This window comes from Anabrus simplex, chromosome 2, assembly GCF_040414725.1.
Source record: "Anabrus simplex isolate iqAnaSimp1 chromosome 2, ASM4041472v1, whole genome shotgun sequence".
Classification (NCBI taxonomy): domain Eukaryota; kingdom Metazoa; phylum Arthropoda; class Insecta; order Orthoptera; family Tettigoniidae; genus Anabrus; species Anabrus simplex.
This window is the reverse complement of record NC_090266.1, coordinates 37,971,755-37,989,897: the sequence shown is the minus strand read 5'-3', so window position 1 is coordinate 37,989,897 and position 18,143 is coordinate 37,971,755. Positions and strand designations below refer to the sequence as shown.

Genomic DNA, 18,143 nt, shown 5'->3' with positions numbered 1-18,143 from the left:
TCGACTATCGTACTAAACTTCTCCTGTCAGAGCGTACGAGTATCGCTTGTGTGAGCACGAACTTAAAGCATAAAGAATAGCAATGTATAAAAATCTTGTAAACAAAGCAGCAGCATTACGTATAGTCAAGTTTAAATGCGTGCACACATCATGTATCTATGATGCACACAGTACTAAACTTATTCTATTAGAATGTACGAAGTTCGCATGTGTTTGTGCTGCTATCTTAGCAAAGCCTATGTGCATGAACTTAAAGCATAAAGAATAGTTATGTGTAAAAAATCTTATGAACATAGCAGAATGTTTACTACGTAGTTGTAGACATTGAACTTTGCATGCTGAGGCAACATACTACGTGACCGTGACGTCACGACCACGTGCTCTTGTTTGGTAAACATAGCCACGTGCTTTTTTGACAGCTGTCTTCTTGACGAACCCTAACCTCACTTGAAGGACAATAGAGCGTCGCTAACCTCACTGCTGCCATCTTTACGGCGGTAAACCTCAAGGCTGCCACCTTACGCATGTTAGAGCGCGGAATTTAAAATCCAACAACAGAACATTGTTAACCTCACTCTTGTCATCTTTACGGCAGTAAACCTCAAGGCTGCCACCTTATGCATGTTGTAGCGCGGAATTTATAATCCAACAACAGAACATTGCTAACCTCACTCTTGCCATCTTGAAAAGTTCAGTGTTCCAAACACTAGTTAAAAAAACGAAACTCGTCGCACCTCGGGGATTTTCCATTCCTTGTTATGAACATGAAACCATTTACAAATAAAGATTAATTTTCTACGCTTAACAAAGTACAAGCGTTCTTGCTGATAGCGATCGATGAGGTTGTTGCTCCTTCAGCCCTTTAGCCCTTTAGCCCATTAGCCCTTTTGCCCATTAGCCCTTCAGCCAATTAGCCCTACAAGGAATGTGCGGTAAGGAGGAGGAAGAGTCCTTTCATCCTTTTTGCCCCTTCTGATAAGATGTAACCCCTGGGTTCCATACCCTATCACGATTTTTTTTTTCAGCCATGTTTATGCGATAACTTGTTCGACTGATTTTCACACACAAGACGAATGATGGAAGGTAAATAATTTGAAGTTATACTTTGGCTATATCGTTTACCGAGCGAGTTAGCTGCGCAGTATGGGTACAGTGTGTTTTTGATTTTTACACTATGCAAATCATTGAAGTTGTAGTTTTGCAATATTGCTTACTGAGCGAGTTAGCTACGCGATATGTGCACAGTGTGTTTCCATAGTTTTTGATTTTACACTAAGCAAATCATCAAAATTGTACTTTTGCTCTGAACACATCAAACAATGTTCTGATCATATGTTGAGGTTAACAACATCGATTACAGTGTTCGATTCTAGTCTTGTTATGTTTCATTCTGATCTTCTTAGAACAAGGGTACTCCCTAACATGTTCTAAACACATGTTGTATTGAGTACAGTGTTCGATTCTAGTCTTGATCACTTATTTTGTGTTCTGAACACATCGATCAATGTTCTGATCACATGTTGTATCGAGTACAGTGTTCGATTCTAGTCATGATCACTTATTTTGTGTTCTGAACACATCAATCAATGTTCTGATCACATGTTGAAGTTAACAACATCGATTACACTGTTCTATTCTAGTCTTGTTATGTTTCAATCTGATCTTCTTAGAACAAGGGTATCCAATGACATATTCTAAACACATGATGTATTGAGTACAGTGTTCGATTCTAGTCTTGATCACTTATTTTGTTTTCTGAACGCATCAATCAATGTTCTGATCACATGTCGTATCGAGTACAGCGTTTGATTCTACTCTTCTTATGTTTCGAAAGTCTAAACATGTACAATAATGTTACCGCTGCACACGCTTGCCTTCGCGATGCAGGTTTAAACTTGTTCGATATAAAGCTATGCCTTGACATAAGAGGCGGAGGAGGAGGTAGAGAAGGAGGAGGAGGAGGAGGAGGAGGAGGAGGAGAATGATAAGGCCTTAACAGCCTATGTATAGTCGCCATTGTTTTTAAAGATGATAGCTGTCAAAAGAATTTTTCAAATTATCCACCACCACATTTCAGCTAAAGAGGGCAGCAGGGTGCTCTGTTGATTAAGCACATAGAATTTCAAATTGCCCTCCACCGCATGCATAACAGCAGCTGTTATCTTGCGCAGTAGCCTCTAAGCTAGCTTTCTTCATCAGAGTAGCCGCCATCTTGTGCGAGCACCCCTAGGCCGTCTCATAAGGAGCTATGTATAGTCACCATTTTGTGTCCGCCATCTTGCGTAAGCATCCCTAGGACGTCTCAAGCCATCTTGTGTCTCATAAGAGCAGCCACCATCTTGTAGAAATAGATAGCTGCCAATGCCAAAGGGCTTAAGTAGGAATCGAACCGTTGATCTCATCATTAGACTATGTTTTTTCTTGTTCCTGATACTACGAACCTACGTATTAGGCGGAAAAATTTTGTCCGTTTTCGAGATATTTAACATTTTGCATTTAAGCCTCCAAATTTAATGAATCGAACCAGCACGGTACGTTATACTCTCTACCATAGCTAGACCTGATCATGTTACGAAGACTCGCTTCAATACAAGCTAAAACAGAGCAAATGCCAAAGGGCCTAAGTAGGAACCGAACCGTTGATCCCATCATTAGACTATGTTTTACTTGTTCCTCATACTGCGAACCTAGGTATTAGGCAGAAAAATTTTGTCCGTTTTGCTCTACGGTGCACCGTTTTCGATATATTTAACATTTTGCATTTAAGCCCTAAATTTAATGAATCGAACTAGCACGACACGTTAGCCTCTAAGCTAAGAGTAGCAACCATCTTGCGCAAGCACCCTTAAAGCGTCTCATAAGGAGTTGTGTATAGCCGCCATCTTGTGTCCGCCATCTTGCGCAAGCATCCTTAGGGCGTCTCAAGCCATCTTGTACAAGGACCCTTAAGCCGCCTCTTAAGAGCAACCGCCATCTTGCGCAAGCATCCCTAGGGCATCTCATAAGGAGCCATGTATAACTGCCATCTTGCGCAAGCATCCCAAGGGCGTCTCATAAGAACCTGTGTATAGCAGCCATCTTGCGTAAGCACACTTAAGGAGTTATGTATAGCCGCCATCTTATGCAATTAGCGCCGAGAGATGGCTGCTGTAGAATTTTTCTTTTTAAATTATCCACCACCACATTTCAAAGGTATCTAGCTAAAGATGACAGCACTGCGGATGACAGGTGACGAATTTACATCTACTACGATAAAGAGGGCAGCACGGTGCTCTCTGGATTAAAGATGGCGGATGACAGCTGCACGTGGCTATGTTTACCAAGCAAGAGCACGTGGAATTTGCCGCCACCACATTTCAAACTAAAGAGGGCAGCACTATGCTCTGTTGATTAAAGATGGCGGATGGTAGCTGTCAAAAAAAGCACGTGAGTTTGTTTACTAAACAAGAGCACGCGGAATTTGCCGCCACCACATTTCAACTAAAGATGGCAGCACGGTGCACTCTTGATTAAAGATGGCGGCTGACAGCTAACAGAACTTTTCAAATTGCCCGCTACTACATGCTTAAGGTAGTAGCCGTAAAGAGGGCAGCACGGTGTTCTGTGGATTAAAGATGGCGGATGACAGGTGATGAAATTGCCCGCATGATAGCAGCACGGTGCTCTGTTGATTAAAGATGGCGGATGACAGCTGCACGTGGCTTTGTTTCCAAACAAGAGCACGTAGAATTTACCGCCACCACATTTCAAACTAAAGAGGGCAGCACTGTGCTCTATAGATTCAAGATGGCAGATGACAGCTGTCAAAAAAGCACGTGAGTTTGTTTTCAAACAAGAGCACGTGGAATTTGCCGCCACCACATAGAGGGCAGCACTGTTCTCTCTGGATTAAAGATGGCTGCTTGTCGAAAAGCATTTTTCAAATTATCCGCCACCACATTTCAAAGGTAAGTAGCTAAAGAGGGCAGCACTGTGCTCTATAGATTAAAGATGGCGGATGACAGCTATCAAAAAGCACGTGGCTGTCAAAAAGCACGTGGATTTGTTTATCTCGAGCTAGTGAGGTTAAGTTGGTAGCACTAAGGTTTAGACCCGTCAAGATGGCAGCACTGCCGATGACAGGTGACGAATTTTGCAGCTACTGCGATATAGAGGGCAGCACAGTGCACTGTGGTTTAAAGATGGCGGATGACAGCTGTCAAAAAAGCACGTGGCTGTCAAAAAGCACGTGGCTTTGTTTACCTCATGCTAGTTAGGTTAAGTTGGTACCACTAAGGTTTAGGCCCGTCAAGATGGCAGTACTGAGGTTAGCGATGCGTTGTTGTCGATGACAGCTGTCAAAAAGCACGTGGCTTTGTTTACAAATCTGTTGAAAAGCACGTGGCTTTGTTTACCTCATGCTAGTTAGGTTAAGTTGGTACCACTAAGGTTTTTGCCCGTCAAGATGGCTGTACTGAGGTTAGCGATGCGTTGTTGTCTGTCAAAAAGCACGTTGCTGTCAAAAAACACGTGGCTTTGTTTACCTCGCGCTAGTGAGGTTAAGTTGGCACTAGTGAGGTTTAGGCCCGTCAAGATGGCAGCAGTGAGGTTAGCGTTGCGTTGTTGGCGATGACAGCTGTCAAAAAGCACGTGGCTTTGTTTACAAATTCAAATCTCCCGCCAAAATTCAAATTTCCCGCCAAAATTCAAATTTCCCGCGGGCGGCGGCGGCGGAGGCGGCGGCGGAGGAGGAGGAGGCGGAGGAGGCGGCGGGAGGAGGAGGAGGCGGCCGAACCCGCTTATTATACTACTGGAGCCATATTCTAATTCGTGCCTTCCTAGAGACTTATACACCCTCACCTATGCAGCCTTAATACATCCCCTAAATATCTTCATAACCACATGAAGATATCTGCGACCTTTCTTTACAACCTTGTGATTGCCCCAGTGAAGATCTTTCCTAGGTGTTACAGTGGTCTCCACGAGATGCTTTCACTCCATCAACTGAGTAGACTTTTCCTCTTGCTGAAACATACAGCGTGACTTTTTACCCTGTTTAGTACCATTGCCTGCTTTCCATCTGACAACGTTGTCCAAGTACTTTTCGTATTCGTTCACTATCCTGTGGTTATTTATTACCAATACAGTATTACATCATCCGCAGAAAGCCTTTTCTGAGATTACTCGTATCATATCATTTATGAACATAACAAAACATAAACGTTCAATACTGTCCTGAGGAAAACTCGTCTTAATCACTACAGGATCAGGAAATGCTTCACCTACTAGTACCGGTAGGATAACTCTAGTATTTCGAAAATATGCATTTATTATTTATTTAATCCGCGGTTGATTCGGCGAGGGATCCCACCACTACGCCTCAAGGGCAGTGTCCTGGAGCGGAATACTAGAGGAAGGAGGACCAGTACCTCGCACAGGCGGCCTCACCTGCTGTGCTGAACAGGGGCCTTGTGGGGGATGGAAAGATTGGAAGGGATAGACAAGGAAGAGGGAAGGAAGCGCCCGTGCCCTCAAGTTAGGTACCATCCTGGCAATTGCCTGGAGGAGAAGTGGGAAACCACGGAAAGCCACTTCGAGGACGGCTGAGCCGGGAATCGAACCCACCCCCACCTTTACTCAGTTGTCCTCCCGAGGCTGAGTGGACCCCGTTCCAGTCCTAGTACCACTTTTCAAATTTAATGGCAGAGCCGGGAATCGAACCCGGACCTCCTGGAGTGGCAATTTATCACAATAACAACTACACCAGAGAGGCGGCCTCGAAATATTTACAGTAAGCTGTATAGTCTTCTTGTACCGAGTGAGTTAGCCGTGCGGCTAGGAGCAATCACAAGGTTGTAAAGAAAGGTCGCAGATCTCTCCATTTGGTTATGAAGATATTTAGGGGATGTATTAAGGCTGCATAGGAGAGATGTACACTGACTGCCCTGAATGAAAATCAGTAGTGATTGATTGTGATTGATCTGCATTTAGGGCGGTCGGTGAGTTCGAACCACACTATGGGCAGCCTTGAAGTTGGTTTTCCGTGGTTTCCCATTTTCGCACCAAGAAAATGCTGGGACTGTACCTTAGTTAAAGCTACGGTGCCTTCCTTCCCACTCCTAACCCTTTCCTATCCCGTCGTCGCCATAAGATCTATCTGTATCGCTGCGACTTGCAACACCTTTTGGATTCTTGATGAGTTACAATGGGACAGAAGCTTGACTTAATCTCGTCCTTCCACTTGGTGATCTTCATGTCTTCAAGATGATGAATGATATGTATTATTGAATTCGCACAGCTTGTAAATGGGTAAACTTGTGTCTTTTAACACAACTCTGGAGATGCTTAAAAGAACTAAACTTTAAATACTTCCTCGTACTTCATGAACATAGAGCTGCTTACTTTCGCTACTTCTTGAACTTTTTACAGATGCACATTTAAAATCAATTACAGCCGGCAGTTCTATCCGAAAACGAAATTCTTGAAAGAGAATGGTAAACAGTCACCTTATTCAGGTATGATGACCATGTGAGTGACAGCTAGTGCAGCGTGCTATCAACGGCGTTTGGCCTCCGAAGAGGCCTGGTGCAGGTCTCTCGAAGGGACCTGTGCGTCTGTGAGGATGGGGCACTAGTTGTGATGAATACTCAATTATTTATTTATTTATTTATTTATTTATTTATTTATTTATTTATTTATTTATTTATTTATTTATTTATTTATTTATTTATTTAAACATATACCACGAACAGAGACATCCTCCATTTAGAGATCGTTTTTATAAAACTAAATGCGCATTATAAAGAAAAGAATTTATGAATAAATAAGGAGAAAGTAGTAATTTTAAATATTTGAACACGTAAAAGAAAGAAAAACATACATGATAAATAACACAAGAAATTTAGCACGCTTGTGGTTTGCACCAACATATTTAGTAAAAATGTTAATGTTATTACACAGAAATACACTTTTTCTAACAAAATATTGTAATAAAACCTCTTATACCCGTTTTCTTTGCACTAACTGCTAAATAATGATACGGTATTTGATTTTTTATCAGAATATGTTATCTGTGTGAAACTACAGTTTCTACGTGATGCATAAACTCTCTAAAAGTCATAGTAAAATAAATTATCTGATTAAATGCAGCCATTTTGTTGAAAAGATGAGAATATTTGAAGAATACTTGGAGAATATTTTGTGGCTCACTGTTTTGGAGTGTTCACAATAAAAAGTTTTGCTTGTTCGTAAATTAATAATAATAATAATAATAATAATAATAATAATAATAATAATAATAATAATAATAATTTTAATTATAATAATAATCTTATTTGCTTAACGTCCCACTAACTACTTTTATGGTTTTTTGAGACGCTGAGGTGCCTGAATTTAGGAGTTCTTTTACGTGCCAGTAAATCTACCGGCACGAGACTGACGTATTTGAGCACCTTCAATTACAACCGGACTGATCCACGATCGAACCTGCCAAGTTTGCGTCAGAAGACGAGCGCCTCAACCGTCTGAGCCACACAGCCCGACCGTAAATAAGTAACGTTCATATTAAAGTTCACTCTAGCAAGTAGGTCACTGTCATCACTCACATTATTTATGAGTTTCTACAAAACTATTTGCTGCAGAATATCCCTTCTGTTAACAAATTTAGGAAAGTTTAACTTCATTTAGTAAGTTATTTTACGAAACCTTTCCTTTCAGTGCTGAAGTATGGTGCCTTTTGTAATACAGAATACGAAGAAATATTCTCTTAACTTCTTCGATCTTATTTATATAGGACTGATAATGGGGTGTCGACACAACACATGCATATTCAAGTTTACTGCACACAAATGTACTATACAGAGTTAATTAATGTACCAATAGTTTTATTCCCTCGAATTCCGAACCACAGAACATAGGGATCTGTAGGCTTAATTTGTAAACTTTTCAATATGCCCTTTAAAGGACAATGTACTATCCATTAAAACTGACAATTCTTCTACAAATTTTAGACCTTCCAGAGTTATTCATTTTGTATTCAAAGAGTACTGTAGATTTACTCCTTGAAAATATTACTGTGTGAAACTTATTGACATTAAAATGGATTTTGTTGTTCTTACTCCACATATACATATTATTGACATCAGTCTGTAATTTTGAAACATCCTCATGAGTGGTGACATCATAGGCATGTTGAGTACCTGATGACCTTTGGTAAGTCATTAATAAATATTGTCAAAAATATGCCCTAAATTGGAGCCTAGAGGTACACCAGGTGTAACATAAAATAAAAATGATTTTGTTTCGAGATACATCACAAATAGTTTTCAACCAGAGAGGTAAGATGACATTAGTTTGAAAAACCAACGGGGCAAGCCATAATTTGAAAATTTTTGCAATAGTATTGTACCGTTCCCGTCCTATAAAAGCCTACCGACGCCGTCGAAGAGCTGCGTGTACGGTTCATAAAATAAAATCACGGCAAAAATTAATAAAAATCTCAGGATAAAAATACCACAGGTATGTGAACGGGAAACAGCAACATATTTCCGTGAATAAAATGCAAAATAGTGGGTAAGATGGGTTTATTATCTAAGAACATCATAGATGATTCACTTTATAAACAAAAATAAATGAAATTCTTGTGACACGCCCCCTAACGCATGTGAGAACAAAATGGCGTCCGGCTAGTAACGCCTTGGGGTGACGTATCACAACAATGAAACAAACAAAATAAAATGCCACAGTAACACAGAAATGACTTACTGAAAATAAATGTGGAAGGGTGAATATTGAGCAGGAAGGACCCATTCCCCAAGAACCAAAGGATGTGGGATCAACAAGGTATCCAGAACAAGCATCTACAAGAAGAAAATATAACACCCTTTTCTTCGAAAAAACTACTATAATTAAATTAACGAACTCTACATATCTTTGACATTTTGCTAATAAATAAATAGTAAAATCAAAACTAATATTTTAGCTAGATAGAAGAAAAGCTTGAAATATAAGTAAATAAATAAACCTTAATTCACATAATAAATTCAAACGAAAATGTAGTGAAATTTATGTAAATATAGTGCCTGTCAATTAAAAAAGTTATACTCAGTTTTAAAAACTGTAAGGTGATGTCTTAAAATATAATATATTTCAAATCAAATAAATAAATTGTTAATCCTGAGGTAACTAAGTACAGGTTTAATTAAATATTATATTTTAAATGTATGTTATTAATCTAGCGGCCTAACAAACTAAGGAGCTCCTTAAATTAACTTAAAATGTAGCATCCTTACAACCCATTTATATTAAAAATAAGTCGAGTTTCTAGGAATTATTCTTGATGGAGGTATTTACACCCAAACGCTGACAGAAGATGAGTACCATAACAGGTCACACCAGAATCAATTTACTAAAGGCATATCACAACGCAAAAATATAAATCACGTTAGCAAGTCCCGAAATAGAACAATCTTACCATAACAATTAAACTCAACCCAAATTTAAACACAACCGAACGGAAACAAGAAAATCGTTATTCATATGCCATACTCTTCAAGACAGAACCGGTCAGGTAACACGATGCGTCAATATACACATTTTCTCAAATGCACACTCTCTTAAGGAGGAAACAATAATGATCCGTTCACGATGTTATACCGAATCAGACTCAACACGCGAGATAAGATAATAACAATACAACAGTTACGTAACGACCAGGAAATGATAAGAACAGAAAAGCAACAATAGCGGATACGGCAAGGCGCGAAGTAAGATTAGATAACACAACAATGCAAAGATAACGACACGAACGTTAGCAAAGCCTCCACCAAGAATCCCCTAAATTCTACTTAAACATTATTTGTTAAATGGATAATATGAAATAGGTTGATATCACCTGTGGACCTTAAAAATAACTACCTAGATTCAAATTACTTTTCATAATAATAATAATGTTTGTAAAAATGTATGTGACAACTAGTGATTGCTCGGCGCATAATTCAAAATGTGCCGTCACCAGGGATATAAACTACCGTATGAAAATAATGAAATAAATAGGACAAGATGTCAAAATAAATTTTACGACAAACCCAGGTAAAATTTACAAGAAACGGTCAGCAAAAAGTGAATGGTCACAACACCAGCATGAAGGAAAACATACGTGAAGCACACGCAAAAAGAGCAGAATAAAATAAACAAGAGGAAAAATAAAATGAGAAAGGATTCAAACAAACCTAAAGGTCACCAGACGTCAAAGACCATGCCATGTAACGGCTCCAACCAGAAGACCACTTCACGAAAATGAAAGAACACAAAAGCGCCTCTCAATAAAATGCACAAAAAATACCGAGACACAAAAATAATTGTATTAACTTATCAACAAATAATAAAATACAGTACTTACAGAAATAAAGAGAACTACACTGCCAAATAATCCATAATGAACAATGCACCAAGCAACCACCGCCACACAACTAAATTAACACTACATTTGTTTTAATGCTACACCATTTTCGTAAAACTAAAATGCAACTATTTACACCCGCAAATACCTGAAAGGTGTCCGCCTCTGTGGTGTAGTGGTTAGCGTGATTAGCTGCCACCCCCGGAGGCCCGGGTTCGATTCCCGGCTCTGCCACGAAATTTGAAAAGTGGTACGAGGGCTGGAACGGGGTCCACTCAGCCTCGGGAGGTCAACTGAGTAGAGGTGGGTTTGATTCCCACCTCAGCCATCCTAGAAGTGGTTTTCCATGGTTTCCCACTTCTCCTCCAGGCGAATGCCGGGATGGCACCTAACTTAAGGCCACGGCCGCTTCCTTCCCTCTTCCTTGCCTATCCCTTCCAATCTACCCATCCCTTCACAAGGCCCCTGTTCAGCATAGCAGGTGAGGCCGCCTGGGTGATGTACTGGTCATTCTCCCCAGTTGTATCCCCCGACCAAGAGTCTGAAGCTCCAGGACACTGCCCTTGAGACGGTAGAGGTGGGATCCCTCGCTGAGTCCGAGGGAAAAGCCGAATCTGGAGGGTAAACAGATGATGATGGTGATGAAATCCCTGAAAGGTGATGATTCACAACATCTTTTCATCCAATTCTTGTAATGAACAGTATCATCTTGCAAGACGACGTTGCAGACATCTTAATCAGCGTCCGTCTACTGTCAGTTCAAATGGAAGAGAGCCAGGAATCCCGCGATAGCAGTGAAGTCTAGCGAGCAATACTACTTCCACTGCGTGCGGGTAGATGGCGTTAAGGTACAATTTCCAGTCTGTTGAATGCACACGTTACCAACATCAAAATACTAAGTGTGCCGTGCATTTTGTTAAATAGCTTAGCTGAGTAGTCCAGTCATATAATTCACATATACGAATACGTATACAGTGAGATTCCAAGTGTTTATTCTATAATTTAACGTCACACTGGAACATGGCTCAATCAAATGCCGAAATCACAAGTATGTGCCGTACACATTGTTAGCAGATTACTAATATATAACATGAAAGGACGGGGAATATCCCGTATTAATATCAAATATTTACAAAAGAAATCTGGGGGAAAATACACTTCGCTTGGAGTCGACGCAGTTAAATTTATCATAATAAATCCTGGTCGGATATCATTTGAATAAAGGTTTTATAAGACTTACCGAGACAGAATATAATTATACTAGATCCGATCCATATTACAAGTTATATTTACAACAATGATAAACAAATCACATTGTTCCAAGTGTTCCTAACTTACATGTACACTGAATTTACAAACAGACCGTTCTGTTACAAGTTACACAACTTAAATTGCTGATTTCCCATCAAAGTGAGTTACGGGCTCGTATGTGTCCTTAACAACGATGAGAATGACACATAAACATCAATAAATTAAAAGACACCATTCAATATCAACAAATAAGTCATGTAAATATCATGCAAAGAAAAATAAACAAAGAGAATATCACTGTGTACCCGCATATCTGAAATACAATTTATATGAGATGCTAAACTTGTTCTTATTGGAAACCACAAGGAAATCCTGACTCAGTTACATACACGTTGAGGGTAGATCATCTTGCACGTCGTATCATAAATCTTCTAACACTTTTAATTCTACAGCTGTAAGGCGGCCTGCCTCGTAAGAGATGACATCAGCTAATTGAATTCTTAATTCTTGCCTGAGAGATTCTAATATATCGGGGGACACATATAACGCCACAAATCACTGCTCTGTTCATTATACAATCAATAGGCTTCTAACTCAACCCAATGCTCTTCAATACGCATTAGTACGGCCTTAATTACACACTTCAGTTCAACACAGTTACATTATAAGACACACGACACACCCGGCCTAACACCTCGTAGTACAAGAGTTTGACTCTCGTAGTGTCAATGAACAGACTAGGCAAACCATGCTTTTCTCTAATTACGCAGTAAACACCGTTATATTTCCCCCTTATAATACTTTGCAGGCACTTCCTTCCTGTCTTAACACACATCTATATAAATCTCAGTTTATCAGGCTAATCTTGCCTTTCCCTCGAATTATAACACATCATATTCACAATTAGCTGGTCCTCTTTGCCTGTCTGAAAGATGCACTTTCATGCTGGATACATCTGCCATGCAATTACCTGTAAATCATGCTTCGTGCACTAAAACGAACAATCTGTTCTCTACTGAAATATGTTCCCATATAATCTTAAGGCTGTAGAGCCTCCTTAATAAAAGAGTCTACATCTCATAACATAAAATGGAATACACAGTAACATCATGACAAACACATACCCCTATCTACACCTAATAATTTCCCTCTTTTCCATCGAATAAAAAGGAAAAATAAGAATAAGGAAACTTCAGGGTTCGAACATGCACATCCCCTGAAACCAAACATTACTGTACATTAATAAAAAACACAGCTCAGCCACAAAAAGACTGACCTTTACAATTAAACTACATAATGATCGAAGTAGGCTAATTCTTCTATCTGAGCATTCTTATAATTTATGATAAACTTAACTGGTGTCGTCTCAGCTTTCATCACGGTCCCCAGACCGCTACGACTACGTAGATTACGCCATCATTGCAACACACTGCATGGCGATACAAAATATATTGCTTGTACTTCCTTCTTCCATCGCCGTCTTTGAAATATGGTGCTCCCGCACATAACATTAATTTATACCGAGCAGAATATAAGGATTCGCACACAGTCTTTGCGATCACGGAACGCGTACCTACTATAGTTATTTCACTACGCGAATGCAAACTGAGTAAACGGGGTTTGAGATACCGTCTTAGTCATTAACATCCCCGTTCCAAAACCGCACTCTGCATACTGCAACGTAACACATCTCTATATGTAGCAGAGGTGACTGCTTTATAAATCGTACTGTACACTCCCATGATTAAATAATATCACTTGCACATTGTTAGTGCATACTATTTGTTAAATAACATCTCACATTTCACGACATAAAATGTATACCTGGTTAAAGAAAAGCGTCACTGTTAATGTCACCACAGTTCAACATATGCTTGGTGTAATAAGTACCAACCAGCACAGTCAAGAATCGCGTCTCATAGCCACACTCCAGTGATATGATGACTCAATAATTCAGCCGCCTACTAGGTAGAACGCGCTGACTCATTAAAATATATTTATTACATTATTAGATCGAAATTAATTACTGTTTCTGTCTACAGGTAGTTTTAAATACAGTACATAATTTACTTCCTTTACATATCAAATACGTTGAGAATGGCTTAATATCAGATTGCCTAGTTAAATCGATGATGGTGCAGCACTATAGAAATCGAAGTTGGTAGGTCTGAGTTCATTTGTTCCGTAGATCCCTGCAGTCCGCAATTTCGCTTCCAAGCTCGTAATTGGTCTCTTTCGAATACACCGCTCTCAAGCGATCTCGTAATATTCCCAACTGACTCATATGAAATATAGAAACTGCTCGCTGTTAACATCCAAGATAACGACTGATTTCCAATGCCATGCGCTCCAGAGAGCTTGCGTTGCGCCAATTCCTGCTATAACGAGCCTTCCTTCTTGCAATGAGTCCACAGTATTACACAATATTACACACTGTACTCTTAGGGCATATATGATATTGCACAGTATATCGTGATCCAGTTTATCAAAGGCTTTTGAAAAATTCAGTATAAATAACCTATGTTTGATTCTTATTATCCATTCCATTATAAATATCTTGAGTAAAAGTTACAAGATTATTAACGGTGGGCCATGTTGAAAGGGATTAATGTAATATTTTATATGAGCAAAAGTTCGCTAATAAATTATTTGTTAAAAAACTTCGCCGCACCACACACTATTGATACAGGTCTATAATTTTCCAACTTTGCACTATCACCAGACACGAAGATACGGCATACTCTAGTACTTACAATTAAATTGCACACTTTACATAAGGCTTCATAAATATTTCAGAACATCCTTTTAATACATACATAGGTGTACCATCAGTTCCACTTGTCTTACTCAATTTAAGACTTTAAATTGTCTCCCGATACTTCACTCGCTAATACTATATATGAGCAAGATGTGAGATTCTTGCAATTTATCTGACTCGGTAATGACGCAAGAAGATTCTTCGTTTGAATAAACACTTCCTAAAATATCAGCAAAGTAGCCTGCAATCTCCTTACTCTTATTGAGTGATGTTCCATTAAATGTCATTGAATTTGCAAGCATATTGCTCTTCCCTTTTGCACTTTGAAATTCCAAATAACTTCAGGACTACTTTCAATATTTTTCCCAGATTCGGCAATATATATGCTTATTTGATCACAGATTTATATTCTCTGCTGATGCACTTGTACTTCTTAAAAAGATGCTCTGAAAATTTAGATCGCTTTCTGTGATATTCTTTTAGTTTTAATCAAGAAATAATATCTTTGATATACCAGCATGGATAAGTTCTTCTCTTATGCAACCTTTTCTTTGGTGCAGCATTCTCCATCACCGAATTAATTATTCTGTAGAAACCAGTAAGTGCCTCATTTGGATCCCTGAGTTTCTCTAATTCTTTGCACGATTCCCCTCGCAGTTAAACGTACAGTTTATAAACATTATCCTCATGAAAATTGTTACTTTCAACCACGTGAGGTTTAATGGAAGAATTTGTTTGTTTAATAGACGATTTAATCGACAGAGCAAGATGGTGAGAGTCTTCAGGTATTAAAGGACGAGTTTCTCTGGTTACATTGTGACACTCAAAAAAACATGTTAAAAGTAAGTCTAGAGTTTTATTGTATGAATTCTGCAAGGAATTAACAGATTCTATTTTATGTAATTGTAAACATTTGAAAGAAGCTTGTAACTTCCCTCCGCCCGCCCCCCCCCCCCCCCCTCTAGCAACATATTAAAATTTGCACCATTTACTAAAGGGAGATTAAATAATCTAAAATCAATGTGTTTCCGTACAACAGTTTGTCTATGTTGTTCTTGTCGTTGTTGTTGTTTCTTGTTGTTGTTGTTCCATCTACAATCTGCATGATCATTTTACTATGTTTATCTGTTTTAAGAATTGAATGAACCACAGAAAAATAAACGCAAACTTCCATGGTCGAAAACAAAATATCCACACAGTCTCGTCATAAAATAGCCAACGGTTTCAAAGCAGGAAAATGCTGCATTCAACGAAGCGGGTAAGTGAGGTGGTGTTGTATCTCATCATAATCTAGCGACAGATACATAATGAAACGTGCTCTATAATTGGAAAAGTGTTATTGTGACCCTCCCACACTCCCGGGAATATTCCTGCGGGAGCCCGTGGTTATTGTCGTGAAAGCTCGTGGGAGCCAAGTTCCACCTCTTAAGAATAGCCTAGGATACTGAGGATGTGTTCTACAGAGGGGTCTCCGAATATATAAAACTTTCAAAACGAATCTTCAGTTTTGATGATGATGATACTTGTTGTTTAAAGGGGCCTAACATCTAGGTCATCGGCCCAAATCTTCAGTTTAAAAGCACAGTAAAGCACGTATTAGTTACTACTACATTGTTATGCATTTAATGACAACAGGTTTTCTTTCTCCTTTTTGCTATAAAATACGGTGTTCGGATGATATACCTAATTACGTACGGCTGTTCCTAGCCTGGTGGAGACTTTGTAAGGCAGACCCTCCGACGGGGGGAGCCTATCAGGGAACTCCGAGCTTTTGTAATGGAGGACAGCGTCATGTGTGATGTATGGGACATAACAAACATCCAGTCCCCGAGCCAGGGGAAGTAACCATTTTAAGGTTAAAATCTCTGACCCGGCCAGGAATCGAACCCGGGGTCGTCTGAACCATTCTGACAAAAAGCCGAACAATACCCTGTCCTCGTCCCGAGATGGGAATCGAACCCAGGCCCCCGCGGACAGCGGCTAATAGTGCGAGCACTTATGCTACGGAGCCGGACAAAAAATTCTTGTCCTCATCCCGAGGTGGTGCAGCTATTTTAAGCCACACTCCCAATGGAGGTGAGCTGCATCCTCAGTCCACCTACAATTCTTAAATCCCTGGCAGTACTGTGAATCAAACCCAGGCCCCCGAGGACGGCAGCTAATAGCGCAAACCGTTTCGCTACAGAGGCCGACGGTCTTTGGATGATAACCGGAGAATAAAAACGTCGTATTCTATTCAAACCATGTATGGGTAAATGCACCCAGAAAATAAACTACCGGGCGAGTTGGCCGTACGGTTAGGTTCGCGCAGCCGTGAGCTTGTATCCGGGAGGTAGTGGGTTCGAACCCCACTGTCGGCAGCCCTGAAGATGGTTTTCATACAAGGCAATTGCTAGGTCTGTACCTTAATTAAGGCCACGGCCGCTTCCTTCCCATTCCTATCCCTTTTCTATCCCATCGTTGCCATAAGACATGTCTGTCGGTGCGACGTAAAGCAAATAGCAAAAAACTGCAGTCCGCCTCTGTGGTTTAGTGGTTAGTGTGATTAACTGCCAACCCCTGAGGTCGGGGTCGATTCCCGGCTCTGCCACGAAATTTGAAAAGTGGTACCAAGCATTGAACCGGATCCACTCAGCCTCAGGAGGACAACTGAGTAGAGGTGGATTCGATTTCCACCTCAGCCATCCTGGAAGTGCTTCTCCGTGGTTTCCCACTTCTCATCCAGGCAAATGCCGGGATGGTACCTGACATAAGGCCATGGCCGCTTCCTTCCCTCTTCCTTGTCTATCCTTTCCAATCTTCCCATCCTCCACAAGGCTCCTGTTGAGCATAACAGGTGAGGCCACCTGGGGGGAGGTACTGGTTTTCCTCCCCGGTTCTATCCCCGACCAAATGTCTCTCGCTCCAGGAGGCGGTAGGGGTGGAATCCTCGCTGAGTCCGGGGTAAAAACCAACTCTGGAGGGTGAACTGATTAAATAAAGTGCAGAAAAGGCGAGTGTGATAGAAATGGAAGGGAACGCTACTGGTGCCAGTCCGGGGAAGTATGAGAGGTAATATCAGGATCAAACGGTGACTGTTCGCCCGCCAGCCGTGATTTGTGTTTAGTATGGCCGAGAGCAGCGCTACGAGGTGGCAGTCCCTGGAAGTACGTGGTACAGGTCGATAAGACAGAGGCGCAGCGAACTTGACTCTGCACATCGCTCGCACTTCACAGCTCCTGGACGAGCCAGCACTGAGCCCCTCGTGTCAGGTGAGTCGCTCATTGATTCCTAGTGATAGCCTTTCTCTCGTGTCGCTCCGTGATAACCCAGCTGCCAAGTGCCCAGGCTTCAAAACGGGTGTTAAGGTAACCCCGCACCCACGTTGACTACCTCGTAGGCGGCGAAAGGTGGGCGGGAAGGGGGTGAGGGATCAATCGATAATCTGAGGATTGTTTAGTATGCAGAATGGAAATAGCACTAGTAAGCACGCTGAAGACTTGCCGCAAGGATGTAGACCGTACGTTCTTGCAACAACAATCCTCTAACTGCCCAATCCGAAGTAATGAACTGAAATAGCGCTTTTTAAAGTAGTTCACATGTTAAAATTATGTTAGCTGTTAGGTATAAGTGAAGTATGCGGAATGCAAAAAAGCCCGTGCGCTGTTCCTTGTTGTCCTGTATGATACCAAATTTAATTTAGAAATACATGTACATTACTTGAAATGATAAAGCAACATATTTTCCGATGAAACGTCTCTATCGCTCACAGGAACA

At 40.5% G+C, this 18,143-nt stretch overlaps 1 protein-coding gene across 1 annotated transcript in view; it reads left to right on the top strand.

Annotated features, from left to right (window-relative positions):
* The first annotated feature begins 17,517 nt into the window (after nucleotides 1–17,517).
* Nucleotides 17,518–18,143, top strand: part of LOC136864943 (transmembrane protein 229B) — a 134,929-nt gene continuing 134,303 nt past the window's right edge. The window contains exon 1 of the mRNA XM_067142352.2: nucleotides 17,518–17,638. The gene's annotated coding sequence lies outside the window, so the exon portion shown is untranslated. The remainder of the gene's footprint in view (nucleotides 17,639–18,143) is intronic.